We start from the raw sequence: 17399 nt of genomic DNA, 5'->3' as shown, positions 1-17399 counted from the left end.
GAGGTAATTTGTAATTTTACAGATCACATACCTGGTACTGCCCAGCACCATTTTTAACAATAAAAGTGAGCAAACTCAAATAATATAAATTTTACAAACTCATTTACCCAACTGTAGGTGTTTCCAGGGACTGAGATTCTTTCTGCCCACCTTGGCTCTACCTCTGCCTCAGGCACCACCAAGAGGTCCAGGTGACTTTAGAAGAAAATACTTTATTCAAAAGTAAGTCAATTGCCCTGGCCAGTTGGCTCAGTGGTAGAGCGTCAGCCTGGTGTGCAGGAGTCCAAGGTTTAATTCCTAGCCAGGGCACCCAGGAGAAGCACCCATCTGCTTCTCCACCCCTCCCCCTCTCCTTCCTCTCTGTCTCTCTCTTCCCCTCCCACAGCCAAGGCTCCATTGGAGCAAAGTTGGCCTGGGCACTGAGGATGGCTCTATGGCCTCTGCCTCAGGTTCTAGAATGGCTCTGGTTGCAACAGAGCAACGCCCCAGATGGGCAGAGCATCACCCTCTGGTGGGCATGCCAGCTGGATCCCAGGCGGGTGCATGTGGGAGTCTGTCTGACTGCCTCCCCATTTCCAATTTCAGAAAAATACAAAAAAAAAAAAGTAAGTTGATCAACATGGCAATTTGATTAAAATGATCATTTAGTTAAAAAGAAAAAGGCAACAATAAACAGATTAAGAATTTGGTGCTATGGCCTTACCAGTGGTGGCACAGTAGATAGAGTGTTGACCTGGGATGCTGAGGACCCAGGTTCAAAAGCCCCAGGTTGCTGGCTTGAGTGCATGCTCATCTGACTTGAGTCAGACTCCTCAGCTTGAGTGTGGGGTTGCTGACTTGAGCGTGAGATCATCAACACAATTCCAGGGTTACTGGCTTGAGTACAAAGATTGCTGGTTTGAAGTCCAAGGTCACTGGCTGGGCTGGAACCCCCCCCCCCCCCCAGTCAAGGCAAGGCACATATGAGAAGCAATTAATGAACAACTAAAGTGACAAAACTACAAGTTGATGCTACTCATCTCTCCCTTTTCCTGTCAGCAGTTCTCTCTCTCTTAAAAAAAAAAAAAAAAAAAAAAAAAGGTGTATTGTAGTTTTGCTTTCCTTCTAGGCCCCCCACACACACCCAAGAATTTGAGGATGTGTCCTCCACTTTCTAGATCTCCTAAATTTTTAATTTATTTTCTCTATTGTTTGTGTGATGTTGAAAGGTAAATTTAAAGGCCCAAAAGTCTAGTTAGTCTTGCAAAGCCAGTAGTCAGGGCCACCATCACAGCAGCACGGCCCATGCAGGTTCGCACTGGATTCGGACAGTTGGTAAAGAAACAACGGAGGCCCTGGCCGGTTGGCTCAGCAGTAGAGCGTCGGCCTGGTGTGCGGGGGACCCGGGTTCGATTCCCGGCCAGGGCACATAGGAGAAGCGCCCATTTGCTTCTCTACCCCCTCCCCTCCTTCCTCTCTGTCTCTCTCTTCCCCTCCCGCAGCCAAGGCTCCATTGGAGCAAGGATGGCCCGGGCGCTGGGGATGGATCCTTGGCCTCTGCCCCAGGCGCTAGAGTGGCTCTGGTCGCGGCAGAGCGACGCCCCGGAGGGGCAGAGCATCGCCCCCTGGTGGGCAGAGCGTGGCCCCTGGTGGGCGTGCCGGGTGGATCCCGGTCGGGCGCATGCGGGAGTCTGTCTGACTGTCTCTCCCCATTTCCAGCTTCGGAAAAATACAAAAAAAAAAAAAAGAAACAACGGAGCCAAAAACTGGTGGGCCATCTTCTTTAATCCTAGCTTGCACCCGGCAGGCAAGTAAAAACACACACTGGGCTCCAAAACCCACTCACATTCAGTGCTCACAAAGCTACTGACTTATCCAAGTTTCCTAGAATCAAAGGTTTCTAGCTCACCAGCCTTATTCACCTCTGTTCCCCATCTCCTTCCTTCTCTCAGATACAAACTCTGCACAAACTGGCTTCTCACTCAGCACTCCGCTATCTTGGCCGCTTCTCCTTGCCTCCTCCATGTGGCCTTTCTCTGCTCTCTGCTGTGCTTTCTTTAATGTTAATCTCAAGAACCAAGAGAGCAAGCTTCCGTTCTACCCCCACTTTATAGTGTAGATTCATAACCTTTAATCCAATATACAAAATAGGGGAAGTCTCTAATACAAAGTCACTTATCTGATGCATGATGGGATTGTACCACCCCACATCAAAAAGGGTGGGAAAGGCTTAGTCCTAAAACCAAGCCCCAGGCTACAAGGATTCTGCCTGCCCACAGCCCACCCCCAACACACATTAACATCACCTGGGCGACAGCTTCCATGTGGGCAGTGCCATCTTTAACAAAGTGAGCATAATATATTTTATCTGCCCAACAAGTCCCCAGGTTGCCTACTTCAAAATGTAACACTTTCCCTCTAGATAGATGTTTGATGTTGGGGACCGAAAAGTAAACAGGGTATTTTGCAGTTTGGATATCTAGGGGACAGAGTGGTGGGCCCAATCCCCCACCTCACCTGCCTAATTAAGTTAACAAAGGGCTGTGCTTCAGTACTCCATCTGCCTGCCCATGTTCTCTGGAAGGATTGGAAGCTAGTTTCTCATTAGTGTAAATGACTAGTATGGTGGGGGTTGTCTTTGAGTTGCCTTGGAAACTTAATTGAATTACTAATGGCCCACGTTTGACCAGGAATAAAAATGGATGTCTTTCTGGGGGGAAGCCATGTTTCTGCGGCAGAACAGTAGTGACAGTTGCCAGGCCATGGCATCCTCCAGAACCCATTCTGTATGTATATATCTTAAAGTCTCTATCTTTAATTCAATTTTGTACCTTTTCTCCGCTCAGGACCCTGGAATAGACTTGTCGTGGCTGGCTCGTGACAGTTGGCGCCCAATGTGGAGTATCAAACAAGGGAAAGAAAAAATAATGAAACCCCCAAAAGGTGTGCATGCAAAGTAGATAAGCTTTTAAAAAATAAAGCTTTTAAGTAGAGTTTAGGGGGGAAAGTATAATAATAAAGTAATTTAGGAGTAAATAACTATGAGAAAAATAGGGTCAAAAGTGAGGGACTTTTTTCCTTTTGTACAAATGTTTTTAGTTGAGGAGTTGTTTAATTAGAGTAAGGTAGAAATAGAGGAATGCAAATATGAGAAAAACTTAAAAGTCTAAGAGTGACTCAGAAGAGGATGAGAAGATTGTTATTGTGGCCATTTTAAATTTTGGGCCTCTGCTGCCCTCTGCTGGTATTTTTATGATTGTTGGGCTGATTCCAGAATCTATAGTTCAAATTCTTGGAAATCCCCGCTCCAACAAGCAGAGTGCTGGCCTCCCCAGGTGGGGCAGTGAGCCAAGAGCGAGTAGAGCAGTGCAAACATGGCTGTCCGCTGATTAGGATTCCTGCTAGTCTTGCAGCTTGTCCTACCCCATGCCTCTGAGGTGAAGTGGGCAGGTGGCAGCGGAAGCAGTGGCTTCCCAGGTCAGCAAGGTGCAAAAGGCACAAATGCAGCCAGAGAGGGCTCAAGTCAGAATCCGCATACAAAAGGTATGCGGTGGGGGCCCTGGCCAGTTGGCTCAGTGGTAGAGCATCGGCCTGGGGTGCAGAAGTCCCGGGTTCGATTCCTGGCCAGGGCACACAGGAGAGGCACCCATCTGCTTCTCTACCCCTCCCCCTTTCCTTCCTCTCTGACTCTCTCTTCCCCTCCCGCAGCGAGGCTCCATTGGAGCAAAGATGGCCCAGGCACTGGGGATGGCTCCTTGGCCTCTGCCCCAGGCACTAGAGTGGCTCTGGTCACAACAGAGCGACGCCCTGGAGGGGCAGAGCATTGCCCCCTGGTGGGCAGAGCATCGCCCCCTGGTGGGCGTGCTGGGTGGATCCCGGTCAGGCGCATGCGGGAGTCTGTCTGACTGTCTCTCCCCGTTTCCAGCTTCAGGAAAAAAAAAAAAAAAGAACAAAAGGTATGCGATGGGAAAGGCACACCCCAAATACAAGGCTCCAGACACCACGGGGTTCCTGGGTGCGGCAGGCCCGGACAGCCATGGTGCTAGGGCGGGCTGACCTTCATATGGGTGGGACACAGCTCTACCCCTGCAGCCCAGCCCCGGAAGGTGCTGAGGGGCAAGAGCAGAAAGGCTAACAGGGAGGCCTTCCCCATCCCAGGTAGGCTAAGTCGGTCACTTGGCTGGAGTTGAGGTGGAAAGATTTTGGCTGCCAGACACAGTGGCTGTTAAAATTTAGGAGTAAATAGAAGACTTAAGAGTTTGGGAAAATTATAGCTTTTTCCTCTTATTCTGTGACTTTCACTAAACTGTTTCTTTTCTATTCCATGTCCAGAAAGAAGACAAAGGAAATTCCTTTTTGGATATAGCTAAACAGAATTTCATGCGGCTGCCTCGAGATTTCTCGAAGAAAGTTCTGTTTGGTTTTATTCTTCTTAAGTTTCCTCTAAAAAATAGCCCTAAGAAAAATCAAGCAGGCAACTTTCTAATCTTTGAAATCCTGGGTTTCATTCTGATTTGTCTAATTCTTGTTTTTGAAGTCTTTGTTTAATGTCTAAATGTGGTTTTTAAAGGCCTGAATTAAGTTCTTGAATGTAAAAATTGGAAATGCTGGCTTTAATATTGAAAAAATAAAATGCTTTTATCCCTAAAAATTTTTTTAATTTAATTGAAACTTGTACAGAGCACTCATTTAAATTTAAATAGAAAAAAATGTGGATCCTAGAGACTTGCTAATTTGGTCAGGCTGCAGTCTGCAAGGCAAGGCTTGGGGGCAGGGTTTATTCCCTCAACAAAGCTCTAGTATTTTTTTACTATAAGAAGATAATAAAAGTCACACTGGAATTTTCTTTTTTATTAATTTTAATGGGGTGACATTGATAAATCAGGGTACATATGTTCAGAGAAAACATCTTCAGATTATTTTGACATTTGATTATGTTGCATACCCCTCACCCAAAGTCAAATTGTCTTCTGTATGTCTGGTTTTCTATCTGGTTTTCTTTGTGCCCATCCCTTCTCCCCACTCCCTCCCTCTCTTTCCTCTCCACCCCGTCCAGTTACCATCACATTCTTGTCCATGTCTCTGAGTCTCATTTTTATGTCCCATCTATGTATACAATCATATAGTTCTTAGTTTTTTCTGATTTACTTATTTCACTCCGTATAATGTTATCAAGGTCCATCCGTTATTGTAAATGATCCGATGTCACCATTTGTTATGGCTGAGTAGTATTCCATAGTATATATGTACCAAAGCTTTTTAATCCACCCATCCACCGATGAACACTTGGGCTGTTTCTAGATCTTCACTATTGTGAACAATGCTGCCATAAACATGGGGGTGCATTTCTCCTTTTGGAACAGTGCTACGGTGTTCTTAGGGTATATTCCTAAAAGTGGGAAGGCTGGGTCAAAAGGCAGTTTGATTTTTAATTTCTTGAGGAGTCTGCATACTGTTTTCCACAGTGGCTGCACCAGTCTGCATTCCCACCAGCAGTGCAAGAGGGTTCCCTTTTCTCCACACCCTCATCAGCACTTATTCTGTGTTGTTTTGCTGATGAGTACCATTCTGACTGGTACGAGGTGATATCTCATTGTGCGTTTAATTTGCATTTCTCTAATGACTAGTGATGTTGAGCATTTTTTCATATGCCTATTGGCCATCTGTATGTTCTCTTTGGAGAAGTGTCTATTCATTTCTTTTGCCCATGTTTTGATTGGATTGTTTGTCTTCCTGGTGTTGAGTTTTACAAGTTCTTTATAAATTTTGGTTATTAACCCTTTATCAGACGTATTGTCAAATATGGTCTCCCCTTGTGTAGTTTGTCTTTTTACTCTGTTCTTATTGTCTTTAGCTGTGCAAATCTTTTTAGTTTGATATAGTCCCATTTGTTTATCCTGTCTTCTGTTTCACTTGCCCATGGAGATAAATCAGCAAATATACTGCTGCGAGAGATGTTGGAGAGCTTACTGCCTATGTTTTCTTCTAAGATGCTTATGGTTTCACAGCTTACATTTAAGTCTTTTATCCATTTGAGTTTATTTTTGTGAATGGTGTAAGTTGGTGGTCTAGTTTCATTTTTTTTTCAGGTAGATGTCCAATTTTCCCAATACCATTTATTAAAGAGGCTGTCTTTACTCCATTGTATGCTCTTACCTCCTTTGTCAAATATCAATTGTCCATAAAGCTGTGGGTTTATTTCTGGGTTCTCTGTTCTGTTCAATTGATCTATATGCCTGTTCTTATGCCAGTACCAGGCTGTTTTGAGTACAATGACCTTGTAGTCTAACTTGATATCCAGAAGTGTGATACCTCCCACATTATTCTTCCTTTGCAAGATTGCTGAGGCTATTCATGTTCTCTTTTGATTCCATATAAATTTTTGGAATACAGGTATTGATTGACTTACAACCTATGCAATTTACCACCACAATTGCTAGCCACGACTGCTCCATGTCTGGCAGCGCAACTGTTACCCAGCTGGGTATATGACAGTGCAGCACTACCATCTGCGCGTGCACCATTTCAACTGTTATCCCGCCTGACCAGGCGGTGGCGCAGTGGATAGAGCGCCGGACTGGGATGCAGAGGACCCAGGTTCGAGACCCCGAGCTCGCGAGCTTGAGCGCAGGCTGATCTCGTTTGAGCAAAAGCCCACCAGCTTGAACCCAACCAAGATCACTGGCTCCAGCAACGGGTTACTTGGTCTGCTGAAGGCCCACGGTCAAGGCACATATGAGAAAGCAGTCAATGAACAACTAAGGTGTTGCAACGTGCAATGGAAAACTAATGATTGATGCTTCTCATCTCTCTCCATTCCTGTCTGTCTGTCCCTGTCTATCCCTCTCTCTGACTCACTCCCTGTCTCTGTAAAAAAAAAAAAAATTAATTATCAACTGTTATCCCAGACTTGGTAAATTAATGGAAGAAAATTATGATAAAATATGACTTAAAGATTTTTATAACATTATTTCACAGTACTGTACATATAGCCTACTCAACTTATGACCAAATCATGTTAAGACTGGTCTGTCGGAACCAATTGTGGTCATAAGTCAAGCACTAGCTGTATGTGTTCTATATCTTTGAAGTATGTCATTGATATTTTAATTGATATTGCATTGAATTTATAAATTGCTTTGGGTAATATAGACATTTTAATGATGTTTATTCTTCCTGACCATGAGCACGGTATATTCTTTCACTTGTTTGTATCTTCCATGATTTCTTTTTTTTTTTTTTTTTTTTTTATAATAATTTTATTTTTTTAATGGGGTGACATCAATAAATCAGGATATATATATTCAAAGATAACAAGTCCAGGTTATCTTGTCGTTCAATTATGTTGCATACCCACCACCCAAAGTCAGATTGTCCTCTGTCACCTTCTATCTTGTTTTCTTTGTGCCCCTCCCCAACCCCTTTCCCTCTCCCATTCCCCCCTCCCCCCCGTAACCACCACACTCTTATCAATGTCTCCTAGTTTCACTATTATGTCCCACCTACGTATGGAATAATACAGTTCCTGGTTTTTTCTGATTTACTTATTTCGCTTCGTATCATGTTATCAAGATCCCACCATTTTGCTGTAAATGATCCAATGTCATCATTTCTTATGGCTGAGTAGTATTCCATAGTGTATATGTGCCACATCTTCTTTATCCAGTCATCTATTGATGGGCTTTTTATTTGTTTCCATGTCCTGGCCACTGTGAACAATGCTGCAATGAACATGGGGCTGCATGTGTCTTTATGTATCAATGTTTCTGAGTTTTTGGGATATATACCCAGTAGAGGGATTGCTGGGTCATAAGGTAGTTCTATTTTCAGTTTTTTGAGGAACCACCATACTTTCTTCCATAATGGTTGTACTACTTTACATTCCCACCAACAGTGTATGAGGGTTCCTTTTTCTCCACAGCCTCTCCAACATTTGCTATTACCTGTCTTGCTAATAACAGCTAATCGAACAGGTGTGAGGTGGTATCTCATTGCCGTTTTGATTTGCATTTCTCTAATAGCTAAAGAAGATGAGCATCTTTTCATATATCTGTTGGCCATTTGTATTTCTTCCTGGGAGAAGTGTCTATTCATATCCTCTTCCCATTTTTTTATTGGATTGTTTGTTTGTTTGTTGTTGAGTTTTATGAGTTCTTTGTATATTTTGGATATTAGGCCCTTATCTGAGCTGTTGTTTGAAAATATCATTTCCCATTTAGTTGGCTTTCTGTTTATTTTGTTCTCAGTTTCTCTTGCTGAGCAAAAACTTCTTAGTCTGATGTAGTCCCATTCATTAATTTTTGCCTTCACTTCTCTTGCCTGTGGAGTCAAATTCATAAAATGCTCTTTAAAACCCAGGTCCATGAGTTGAGTACCTATGTCTTCTTCTATGTACTTTATTGTTTCAGGTCTTATGTTTAGATCTTTGATCCATTTTGAGTTAATTTTTGTACAGGGGGAGAGACTGTAGTCCAGTTTCACTCTTTTGCATGTGGCTTTCCAGTTTTCCCAGCACCATTTATTGAAGAGGCTTTCTTTTCTCCCATTGTGTGTTGTTGGCCCCTTTATCAAAAATTATTTGACTATATATATGTGGTTTTATTTCTGGACTTTCTATTCTGTTCCATTGGTCTGATTGTCTATTTTTCTGCCAATACCATGCTGTTTTGATTGTCGTGGCCCTATAATATAGTTTGAAGTCAGGTATTGTAATGCCCCCAGCTTCATTCTTTTTCTTTAGGATTGCTTTGGCTATTCGGGGTTTTTTATTGTTCCATATAAATCTGATGATTTTTTGCTCTATTTCTTTAAAAAACATCATTGGAAGTTTGATGGGAATTGCATTAAATTTGTATATTGCTTTGGGTAATATAGCCATCTTGATTATATTTATTCTTCCTAGCCAAGAACAAGGTATATTCTTCCATCTCATTATATCTTTTTCAATTTCCCTTAACAATGGTTTATAGTTTTCATTATATAAGTCCTTTACATTCTTTGTTATGTTTATTCCTAAGTATTTTATTTCTTTTGTTGCAATCGTGAAGGGGATTATTCTTTTGAGTTCCTTCTCAGTTGTTTCATAGTTGGCATATAGAAAGGCTATTGACTTCTGTATGTTAATTTTGTATCCTGCGACCTTACTGTATTGGCTTATTGTTTCTAGTAGTCTTTTTGTGGATTCTTTGGGGTTTTCGATGTATAGGATCATATCATCTGCAAAAAGTGATACCTTTACTTCTTCTTTTCCGATATGGATGCCTTTTATTTCTTTGTCTTGTCTGATTGCTCTGGCTAGAACTTCTAGTACCACATTAAATAAGAGTGGAGAGAGTGGACAACCCTGTCTTGTTCCTGATTTAAGGGGGAAAGCCTTCAGTTTAGTGCCATTTAATATGATGTTAGCTGATGGTTTATCATATATGGCCTTTATCATGTTGACATATTTTCCTTCTATACCCATTTTGTTGAGAGTCTTAAACATAAAATTGTGTTGTATTTTATCAAAAGCCTTTTCTGCGTCTATTGATAAGATCATGTGGTTTTTGTTCTTTGTTTTGTTGATATGGTGTATTACGTTAACCGTTTTATGTATGTTGAACCATCCTTGAGATTCTGGGATGAATCCCACTTGATCATGATGTATTATTTTTTTAATATGTTGTTGTATTCGATTTGCTAGTATTTTGTTTAGTATTTTGGCATCTGTATTCATTAGAGATATTGGTCTGTAGTTTTCTTTTTTTGTGCCATCCTTGCCTGGTTTTGGTATGAGGGTTATGTTGGCCTCATAAAATGTGTTTGGAAGTATTGCTTCTTCTTCAATTTTTTGGAAGACTTTGAGTAGAATAGGAACCAAGTCTTCTTTGAATGTTTGATAAAATTCGCTTGTATAGCCGTCAGGGCCTGGACTTTTATTTTTGGGGAGGTTTTTAATGGTTTTTTCTATTTCTTCTTTACTGATAGGTCTGTTTAGGCTTTCTGCTTCTTCTTGACTCAGTCTAGGAAGGTTGTATTGTTCTAGGAATTTATCCATTTCTTCTAGGTTGTTGAATTTAGTGGCATAAAGTTTTTCATAGTATTCTACAATAATTCTTTGTATATCTACGGTGTCCGTGGTGATTTCTCCTCTTTCATTTTGGATTTTGTTTATATGAGTTCTTTCTCTTTTTTCCTTGGTAAGTCTTGCCAAGGGTTTGTCAATTTTGTTGATCTTTTCAAAGAACCAGCTCCTTGTTCTATTAATTTTTTCTATAGTTTTTCTGTTCTCTAATTCATTTATTTCTGCTCTGATTTTTATTATCTCCTTTCTTCGGCTGGTTTTGGGTTGTCTTTGTTCTTCTTTTTCTAGTTCCTTAAGGTGGGAAGTTAAGTGGTTCACTTGGGCTCTCTCTTGTTTGTTCACATTGCCTGAAGTGATATGAACTTCCCTCTTATTACTGCTTTTGCTGCATCCCATAGATTCTGATATGTCGTATTGTCATTTTCATTAGTCTGTATATATCTTTTGATCTCTTCACTTATTTCTTCTTTGACCCATTCATTTTTTAAAAGTATGTTGTTTAGTTTCCACATTTTTGTGGGATTTTTTTCTTCTTTTTTGCAGTTGAATTCTAGTTTCAAGGCTTTATGATCAGAAAATATGCTTGGTACAACTTCAATTTTTCTGAATTTGCTGATGTTGTTTTTGTGGCCCAACATATGGTCAATTCTTGAGAATGATCCATGTACACTGGAGAAAAATGTATACTCAGTCACTTTGGGATGAAATGTCCTGTAGATGTCTATCATATCCAGGTGCTCTAGTGTTTTGTTTAAGGCCACTATGTCTTTGTTGATTCTCTGTTTGGATGACCGATCTAGAGCCGTCAGCGGTGTATTGAGGTCTCCAAGTATGATTGTGTTTTTGTCAGTTTTCGTTTTAAGATCAATAAGTAGCTGTCTTATATATTTTGGTGCTCCTTGGTTTGGTGCATATATATTAAGAATTGTTATGTCTTCTTGATTCAGTGTCCCCTTAACCATTATGAAATGGCCATTTTTGTCTCTGAGTACTTTTCCTGTCTTGTAGTCAGCATTATCCGTTATGAGTATTGCTACACCTGCTTTTTTTTGGATGTTATTTGCTTGGAGTATTGTTTTCCAGCCTTTCACTTTGAATTTGTTTTTATCCTTGTTACTTAGATGAGTTTCCTGTAGGCAGCATACAGTTGGATTTTCTTTTTTAATCCATTCTGCTACTCTGTGCCTTTTTATTGGTGAGTTTAATCCGTTTACATTTAGTGTAATTATTGATACTTGTGAGTTCCCTATTGCCATTTTATATCTTGCTTTCTGTTAGTTTTGTGTCTTGTTTGATCCTTCTCTTTCATTTTTCTATCTTTTGTTTTTATTTGGTTGTATTCCATACATCTTTCCTCTGTTGCTATCTTTTTTATCTCATGTGCTTCTGTGGTGGTTTTTTCAATGGTGGTTACCTTTGAGTAATGAAAAGGGTCCCTACCCTGTTCATTGTAGCGAACTATTTTGTGAGTACTTTTGCACTCCATCGTCCTTTGCTACTGTTAATCTCCATCTTCTCCCCCTCTTTCTTTTTGTTGTTGTCACAGTTTAAATTTGGTTTTATTGTGTTCTTCTTGGAGCTTTTACTTGTGGCTCTGTTTTTTTTTTTTTTGTTCTTTGTATCTGATTGGAGAACCCCCTTTAGTAATTCCTGGAGTGGGGATTTTCTGATGATAAATTCCCTCATCTTTTCTGTATCTGTGAATGTTTTTATTTCTCCTTCATATTTGAAGGATAGCTTTGATGGGTATAGTATTCGTGGCTGAAAGTTCCTCTCTTTCAGGACTTTAAATATTGGGGTCCACTCTCTTCTAGCTTGTAGAGTTTCTGCTGAGAAATCTGATGATAATCTAATGGGCCTTCCTTTATATGTTGTATTCTTCTTTTCCCTGGCTGCCTTGAGAATTTTTTCTTTGCTGTTGGTTTGTGTCAATTTCATTAAGATATGCCTTGGAGTAGGTTTGTTGGGGTTAAGAAAACTCGGAGTTCTGTTTGCTTCTTGAACTTGAGGCTTTAGTTCTTTCCACAGGCTTGGGAAGTTCTCATCTATTATTTGTTTGAGTATGTTCTCCATTCCATTTTCTCTCTCTTCTCCCTCTGTTATACCTATTATTCTTATGTTATTCTTTTTGATGGAGTCAGATAATTCTTGTAGGGCTATCTCATTTTTTTTTATTTTTGAGTATCTTTCTTCTTCTCTCTGCTGTACCTCAAGTTGCTTGTCTTCTATTTCACTAATCCTCTCTTCTATCTGACCTGTTCTATTAGCTAAGCTTGTTACTTCGTTTTTCAGCTCGTGAATTGAGTTTTTCATCTCTGTTTGATTTGTTTTTATAGTTTCAATTTCCTTGGACATATATTCTTTGTGTTCATTGAGTTGTTTTCTGAGCTCCCTAAATTGCCTTTCTGTGTTTTCTTGTATATCTTGGAGGATTTTTAGGATTTCTATCTTGAATTCTCTGTCATTTAGCTCCAAGGTTTCCAATATATTAAATTTTTTCTCCATAGATTTTTCCTCATCTAGCTGTGTTACCTCTCTTTCTTTTGTATCCATGATATTCGATTTTCTCTTCCTTAATGGCATCTGAGGGTGGTTTTGTTGATAGTATTAATGAGATTTAATAAAGAATAAAAAGTTAAAAAAAATAATAAAAAAATAAAAAATCAAAAATAGTTGTTTTTTTTTAAAAAAAATTAATAATGAAATAAAGAAAAATAAAATAAAATAAAAATTTTTTTAAAAAGGAAATTATTCCCCTCCTCCTTTTTTCCTCTCCTCTCCTCTCCCCTCTTTCTTGAGAAAATCTTGTGGTGAACTGTGAATTATAACAAACAATGCCTGTGATGGAGGGCCTGAATTGGGGAAAAGTAATAAAGGGGCAAAAAAAAAAAAAAAAGAAAAAAGAAAAGAAAAAAAAAGAAAAAAGAAAAAAAAAGAGCGTATGGACCCACAAAAAGCAAATAAGGAAAAAATTTGGGTCAAGAATAAAATGATTTGCTTTTAGGTGTTGGTTGTCTAAGAGTTATGATGAGAGGAATAAGAGGAAAACAGAAAAATGGGGAGACAAATTAAAAAATTACTATTGTATTTAGTGGAACAAGAACTAGATAAAATGGAGAGTCAGGGATGGGAGCACTGCTAGTGAGTTAAAAAGGTGAAGTAAAACCCCCCCAAAATGCCACAAATATAAGTTTGAGTCCCAGATAAGATAATTTGTTTGTTATTGAGGTTTGAATGAGAGGAGATGTAAAGGAGAAAGGAAGAAACTAATATAGAGGGAGAAAAGAAAGAGAGAGAGAGAAAAAAAGAGGGAACCACTAATAGAAGAAAAAAGAAAGGAGAGAGAGAGAGAGAGAGAGAGTTAAGGGTTTTGGAGTGCAACCCTCATAGAGAGAAAGGAAGAGAAGAGAAAAGATAATGGGAGATGTAACACTTATGGGTAGTGTAGTTCAAGGAGAGGAGAGAGTAAGACCGGCAGAGAGTTAATCGGCCAAATTGGAGGAGGAAAAAAAGTATCAAGAATGAAGATAAGAGAAACAGACGAACAAATATAATAAAATGGGATAGGTTATAAAGTCTGCAGATTATTCTTGATTTTGATAGGTTATCTTCTTGCTTTTTCTTTTCTCTCCCTCTTCCTGGTCGGTGACTCTGTACCCCGGGTTCTGCCCCTTTGGCACGCTCAGGTAGAGGTTTGCAGTTGATAAGTCTCTATGGCAATGTCATGTATTGTGCTTTAGTCTCGTTGGCAGTCGAGGCTATTAGCATTTATAGGCTCCGACAGTGAGAGAGTCCGTGTTCCTGGAGCCTTTCCCCTAGTCTTTCCTTCCTCAATTAGTAGCCTGATAATCCAGCTATGGGGTTGCTGCTACCTCTGCCTGGATAGTAATAGGCTCAAAGAGCTGGCAACTCCCCACTCTATTTCCACACAGCACAGGGCTCTGGGTAAGGCTCAGTCAGTCAGAGCTGCTAGCATAATCAGGCGGGCTTTCCGCCCACTCAAAGACCTCTGGTTCTGTCTGCCACTCTGTCCGGTAACACAGGCGGGCGCCCACTTCCGGGGCGCTTGGAGGAAACTCTCACTCACTGGCTGCGCGCGCAGACCAGGATATCTGGCCAGCAGTCTCACGCTCTGAGTGAAACCCCCAACTGCAGGGAAAAGTTGCAGCGTTGGAATTGAGTCTCGCTCCGTCCCCGTGTGTGGCTTTTGCAAGGCGCTGGGGTGGCCCGAGATTCTGCTTTGGCCCACACAAAGGCCCCTGACTCTGCCCCTCTGTGCGATAACACGGGCGCGCACTGCCGAGGCACTCGGAGGAATCTCTCATTCACTATCTGCGCGCGCAAACCCGGGTATGAGGCCAGCCGCGTTTCCCTCTGAGTGAAACCCCCACCAGCACGGAAAATTTCCACCGTTGGAATTAGTTCTCACTCCCTCCCGTGCGTGGCTTTCCCAGGGCGCTGGGGCTGCCCAGAGACTCTGCCCTCAGCCCACAGAAAGGCCTCTGACCCTGCCTCTCCGTGGGGCAACACGGGCACCCACTCTCGGGGCCTAGGAAGAAATCTCTCGCCCGCTAACTGCGCACCAACCAGGAGACCGGGTAAAATGGCCGCCCCGCTTGTCTTTCTTTGTTTGGGTTTGGCGCGAGTGTTAGCTTGTATTGCCCGGGTTGCCACAGGATCAGTTTTTCCTCGGCTTGGATATCCGTGCCACAGCCTGGTTCAGCCGTTTGTGCCATGGCCTGAATCTATTCACCCCCTTTGCCCGCCTCAGTTTCTATATTCACAGTTACCAGAGAAATCCTCCCTGTTTAGGTTAGTGAGGAAGGCGGAGCATTTCTTACTCCCTATTTCCTTCGGGGTTTGGTTATATATTTAGCCAATTTTTCACTCGACCATACCTTTGGGTGTATTGCGAAGCATCTGGAGGCTCCAAGTATAGGTTTTTCTGTTTCTGGTTGAAGATCTTGTTGAGTTTTGGGGGAGATTTATCGGAATCGCTTCCTACCCTGCCATTACTCTGACGTCATCTCTCCCCATGATTTCTTTTATCAATGTTTTATAATTTTCTGAGTACCAGTCTTTAATCTCCTTAGTTAAATTTACTCCTAGGTACTTTACTTTTTTGGTTGCAATAATGAAGGGAATTGTTTCCTTAATTTCTCTTTCTGACAGTTCATTCTTGGTGTATAAAAACACTTCAATTTCTGAGTATTCATTTTATATCCTACCACATTGCTGAATTCATTTATCAGGTCCAGTAGTTTTTTGACTGAGACTTTAGGGTTTTCTATATACACTATCATATCATCTGCAAATAATGATAGTTTTACTTCTTCTTTTCCAATTTGGATGCCTTTTATTTCTTTTTCCTGTCTAATTGCTGTGGCTAGAACTTCCAAGACTATGTTGAATAAGAATGGTGAAAGGGGGCTTGTTCCTGATCTTAAGGGGATTGCTTTTAATTTTTGCCCATTGAGTATGATGTTGGCTGTGGGTTTGTCATAGATGGCCTTTATCTTGTTGAGGTATGTTCCCTGTATTCTGACTTTGCTGAGAGTTTTTATCATGAATGGGTGCTGAATTTTATCAAATGCTTTTTCTGCATCTATTGAAATTATCATGTGGTTTTTCTCCTTTTTTTTGTTTATGTGATGAATCACATTGATTGATTTACATATATTGTACCAGCCTTGCCTCCCCAGAATAAATCCCACTTGATCATGGTGTATGATTTTTTTCATATATTACTGGATCTGGTTTGCTAATATTTTGTTGAGGATTTTAGCATCTATATTCATCAGGGATATTGGCCTATAATTTTCTTTCTTTGTGTTATCTTTGCCTGGTTTTGGAATCAGAATTATATTCGCCTCATAAAAGGAGCTTGAAAGTCTTTCTTCCTCTTGAATTTTTTGAAATAGCTTGCGAAGGATAGGAGTTAGTTCTTCTTTGAATATTTGGTAGAATTCACTTGTGAATTCATCAGGCCCAGGACTTTTCTTTGTTGGGAGTTTTTTGATAACTCTTTCGATCTCCTTTGTTGTAATTGGTCTGTTTACGTTTTCTGATTCTTCCAGATTGGTTTTTGGAAGATTGTATGTTTCAAGAAATTTGTTCCATTTCATCTAGGTTGTCTAGTTTTTTGGCATACAGTTCTTCATAGTATTTTCTTACAATATTTTGTATTTCTGTTGTGTCAGTTGTTATTTCTCCACTCTCATTTCTAATTTTATTTTAGTCCTCTCTCTCTTTTTTTTTTGGTGAGTCTAGTTAAAGGTTCATTGATCTTGTTTACCTTTTCAAAGAATCAGCTCCTAGTTTTATTGATCCTCTGTATTGTTTCTTTAGCCTCTATGTCATTTATTTCCACTCTGATCTTTATTATTTCTTTCCTTCTATTAGCTCTTGTCTTTACTTGCTGTTCTTTTTCTAGTTCTTTTAGATGCAGGGTTAAGTTGTTTATTTGAGCTTTTTCTAACTTCTTAAGGTATGCCTGAGGTGCTATGAACTTCCCTCTCAGGACTGCTTTTGCTGTGTCCCATAGGTTTTGAGTTGATGTATGCTCATTATCGTTTGTTTCTAGGAATTTTTTTATTTCTTCTTTGATCTCATTGTTAATCCATTCATTATTTAACAACCTGCTATTTAGTTTCCATGTGTTTGAGAATTTTTGAGTTTTTCTCTTGTGGTTGATTTCTAGTTTCATGCAATTGTGATCAGAGAAAATACTTGATATGATTTCAATCTTCTTAAATTTGTTGAGACCGCTTTTGTGCCCTAACATGTGGTCTATCCTAGAGAATGTACCATGAGCACTTGAAAAGAATGTATATTCTGCTACTTTAGGGTGAAAGTTTCTGAAGATATCTATTAAATCCTGTTGATCTAGTATGTCTTTTAAGTCTGCTGGGTTTTTTGTTAATTTTCTTTCTTGTAGATCTACCTAGTGATGTTAGTGGGGTATTGAAATCCCCTACTATTATAGTATTTCTGTTGATTTCACCCTTTATATCCATCAAAGTCTGCTTTATATATTTAGGTGCTCCTATATTAGGTGCATAAATATTTATAATGGTTATATCTTCCTGTTGGATTGCTCCCTTTATCATTATGTAGTGGCCTTCATTATCTCTTACTATAGTCTTTGTTTTAAAGTCCATTTTGTCTGACATAAGTATTGCTACCCCAGCTTTTTTTTCATTTCCATTTGTATGAAATATTTTTTTCCATCCTTTTACCTTCAATCTATGTGCATCTTTTGTTTAAAGTGTGTCTCTTTAGACAGCATATGTATGGGTCCTGTTTTCTTATCCACGTAGCAACCCTATGTCTTTTGATTGGATCGTTTAATCCATTT

At 40.1% G+C, this 17399-nt stretch overlaps 1 long non-coding RNA gene and 1 other non-coding gene across 2 annotated transcripts in view; one reads left to right on the top strand and one right to left on the bottom strand.

Annotated features, from left to right (window-relative positions):
• The window catches only part of LOC136380403 (uncharacterized), a 142623-nt gene that overhangs the window by 89217 nt on the left and 36007 nt on the right, over window positions 1–17399 (bottom strand). The window lies entirely within an intron of this gene.
• On the top strand, window positions 3536–3611 carry TRNAP-GGG (transfer RNA proline (anticodon GGG)). The gene has a single exon. It is a non-coding gene; the product is annotated as a tRNA-Pro (tRNA).

This window comes from Saccopteryx leptura, chromosome 9 (assembly GCF_036850995.1).
Source record: "Saccopteryx leptura isolate mSacLep1 chromosome 9, mSacLep1_pri_phased_curated, whole genome shotgun sequence".
Classification (NCBI taxonomy): Eukaryota; Metazoa; Chordata; class Mammalia; order Chiroptera; family Emballonuridae; genus Saccopteryx; species Saccopteryx leptura.
This window is presented reverse-complemented; position numbering and strand designations above follow the sequence as displayed.